This window comes from Cebus imitator, unplaced genomic scaffold (genome assembly GCF_001604975.1).
Source record: "Cebus imitator isolate Cc_AM_T3 unplaced genomic scaffold, Cebus_imitator-1.0 Scaffold190, whole genome shotgun sequence".
NCBI classification, from domain to species: Eukaryota; Metazoa; Chordata; class Mammalia; order Primates; family Cebidae; genus Cebus; species Cebus imitator.
Genome location: NW_016107505.1, coordinates 100,619 through 103,918, shown reverse-complemented (window position 1 = coordinate 103,918; position 3,300 = coordinate 100,619). Strand labels below are relative to the sequence as shown.

The 3,300-nt window shown below is 48.1% G+C and overlaps 1 protein-coding gene and 1 non-coding gene across 2 annotated transcripts in view; one reads left to right on the top strand and one right to left on the bottom strand.

Annotated features, from left to right (window-relative positions):
- Positions 1-2,313: 2,313 nt before the first annotated feature.
- Positions 2,314-3,300, top strand: part of NLRP7 (NLR family pyrin domain containing 7) — a 19,128-nt gene continuing 18,141 nt past the window's right edge. Inside the window, exon 1 of the mRNA XM_017546521.2 lies at positions 2,314-2,335. The gene's annotated coding sequence lies outside the window, so the exon portion shown is untranslated. The remainder of the gene's footprint in view (positions 2,336-3,300) is intronic.
- LOC119473872 lies at positions 2,402-2,545 on the bottom strand. The gene has a single exon (XR_005203122.1). It is a non-coding gene; the product is annotated as a U4 spliceosomal RNA (small nuclear RNA).

Sequence of the window (3,300 nt, the reverse complement as noted above, 5' to 3'; positions counted from 1 at the left end):
TTTTAGAATGCCTTAACTGTCTGGGAATGCAACCCAGTAGATCTCAGGCTTATTTTACTCAGCTCCTATTCAAGATGGAGTTGCTGTGGTTCATACGCCTCTGACAGTAGATCCGTTGTCCAATGCGTGCTGTGAGTCAATTTGCTGGGCCACTCAGTTGCAGAAGAGAAGGAAGTTTAATCATAGGACTGAGGAATGAGGAGATGGGAGGAAACCTCCAATCCCTCTCCCCCAGAAGTTTGGGGCTAGGTTTTCTGGCACGGAATTTTGCACTGTCATCCAGGCTGGAGTGCAGTGGCAGGGATATTGGCTCACTGCAACCTCTGCCTCCCGGGTTCAAGGGCTTCTCTTGCCTCAGCCTCTTGAGTAGCTAAGATTACAGCTGCCTGCTAACATGCTCAGCTAATTTTTGTGTTTTTAGTAGAGATGGGGTTTCACCGTGTTGGCCAGGCAGGTCTTGAACTCCTGACCTCAGGGGATTCACCTGTCTTGGCCTCCCAAAGTGCTGGGATTACAGGTGTGAGCCACCGCACCCAGCTGGGGCTAGGGTTTTTAGGTGTTTTGGTGTGGGCCAAAGTGTGGGCATGCTGATGGCTTGCAGAGAGCAAGGTGAAGTCAGGGCCGGGAGATGAAGACAGCAGTGTTCTCATGCTGATCCCATTCCTTGGTGGGGTCTGCAAACTGGCTGGTGTCAGCTGTTTTGCTGGAATTCAGGGACTGAGAAACACCTGAAACCATCCTTAAACAAAAGCCTTATAATTCTTTCTTTTTTTTTTTAAAGAAGGAAGGAAAGGGCAGGGGAGGGGAGGGCAAAAGCCTTGTAATTCTAATGTCCCAGAGTTTATCTATAAGAACTATGCAAATGCAAACCGGTCTGAGGACCCTCCTGTCAGAAATCTTATCTACGGGAACAATGAGCATGCAAATGTGCAGCGTTTGGTGCAGGACAGGGGCCAGAGTGCAGCCTGACCCAACCCACACTTTTTCTTTTCTTTCATTCTTTTTTTTTTTTTTTTTTTTTTTTTTTTTTTTTTGAGATGGAGTATCGCTCTGTTGCCCAGGCTGGAATGCTAGGGTAAAGTCTTGGCTCACTGCAACCTCTGCTTCCTGGGTTCAAGTGATTCTCCTGACGTAGCTTCTGTGTAGCTGGGATTACAGGCGTGAACCACTATTCCCAGCTAATTTTTGAATTTTAGTTGACATGGGGTTTCAACATATTGGCCAGGCTGGTCTCGGACTCCTGACCGCCTCAGCCTCCCAAAGTGCTGGGATGACAGGTGTGAGCCACCATGCCCGGCCTCATTTTAATTTTTGTACTAAGAGCGGGTTTTCATTTGTTTTGTTTTGTTTTGAGATAGAGTCTCGCTCTGTTGCGTCCATGCTGGAATGCAGGGCGCGATCTTGGCTCATTGCAACCTCAGCCTTCCGGGTTCAAATAATTCTGTTTCAGCCTCCCGGGCTGGAGTGCAGTGGTGTGACCTCAGCTTACTGCAACCTCCGCCTCCTGGGTTCAAGCAATTCTCCTGCCTCAGCCTCCTGACTACAGGCATGTGCCACCATGCCTGGCTAATTTTTTGCATTGTTTTTTTTTTTTTGAGACAGAGTTTCGCTCTTGTTACCCAGGCTGGAGTGCAATGGTGCGATCTCGGCTCACCGCAACCTCCGCCTCCTGGGTTCAGGCAATTCTCCTGCCTCAGCCTCCTGAGTAGCTGGGATTACAGGCACGTGCCACCATGCCCAGCTAATTTTTTGTATTTTTAGTAGAGACGGGGTTTCACCATGTTGACCAGGATGGTCTCGATCTCTTGACCTCGTGATCCACCCACCTCGGCCTCCCAAAGTGCTGGGATTACAGGCGTGAGCCACTGTGTCTGACCTCTTTTTTTTTTTTTTTTTTTTTTTTTTTTTTTTTAAAAAAAGCATTTAATATTTTTTTCTCTACATGAGTTTTTAGAGCTGGGAGCCAGCTACCCTGCAAAACCCAAAATGTATAATTTCCTGTTCTGTCACCCATCACACCTGACCTCGGTGGTCTTGGAAGGGAATTGCACATTAATCTCACCTGGGGAGTTTTAGGAAGCCCTGCTCCCCAAAGCCCACCGCAGCCCAATTACAGCTGAATCCCTGAGGATGGGACCCAGGTGATGTCAAGGTTAGTCTGAGGTCAGTGGTTGGGAGTCAACCAATGTTAATCTCAGTGGGCAGCTCCACCCTGGGCGGGAAACACCTGCCTCCACCCCATGTCCCCAGGGCCAATCCCAGAGCTCCCTTACCGTCTTATTACCCACGTCCTTTGCAGAAAACACAGGCTGGAAGCAAGTCCTGCTCTGCGGAGGTGAGTGCCGATTCTTGCATCAGTTTCTTCGTCTATTCTTTATTTTTTATTATTTATTTTATTCAGTCTCCGTCGTAGAGACTGTCAAAAATTGCCAATGCCGACTATATTTCAAGTCGTCTTGGCGAGGTATTGGGAAAAGTTTTCAATTAGCAGTGATCGCGCCTCAGATAAACCTCATTGGCTATGATACTGCCACTGCGCAAAACTTTTTGTCTCTTAAGGGAAAAGTAATTTTTTTTCTTTTTTTTCCCCAGATCTGCACTGGGAGAAGTAATTATTGGTTGAGTTTCCACCATAGCCTTTCCCAACCCCTAATGGTTGGTGTGACTTTTGATTTTTTTTTTTTTTTTTTTGGAGATAGAGTCTCACTCTGTCGCCCAGGCTGGAGTGCAGTGGTGGGATCTCTGCCCACTGTAAACTCCACCTCCCGGGTTCAAGCGATTCTTCTGTCTGAGCCTCCCGAGTAGCTGCGATTACAGGCATGCAACACCACACCTGGCTAATTTTTGTATTTTTAGTAGAGATGGGGTTTCACCATGTTGGTCAGGCTGGTCTCGAACTCCTGACCTCAGGTCATCTGTCTGCCTCGGGCTCCTGGAGTGCTGGGATTACAGGTGTGAGCCCACGTAACCGGCCTAATGTTGTCTTAAAGACTTCTGTTCAAATATAGTTTAGAGGAGCTCAGGAGTTTAAGACCAGCCTAAACAACATGGTGAAACCTGTCTCTACAAAAAATACAAGGCTGGGCGCGGTGGCTCATGCCTGTTATCCCAGCACTTTGGGAGGCTAAGGTGGGTGGATTATTTGAGGTCAAGAGTTCAAGACCAGCCTGGCCAACACGGTGAAACCCCGTGTCTACTGAAAACACAAAAATTAGCGAGGTGTGGAGGTGCATGCCTGCAATCCCAGCTACTGGAAGGTTGAGGCATGAGAATGGCTTAAACCTGGGAGGCAGAGGTTGC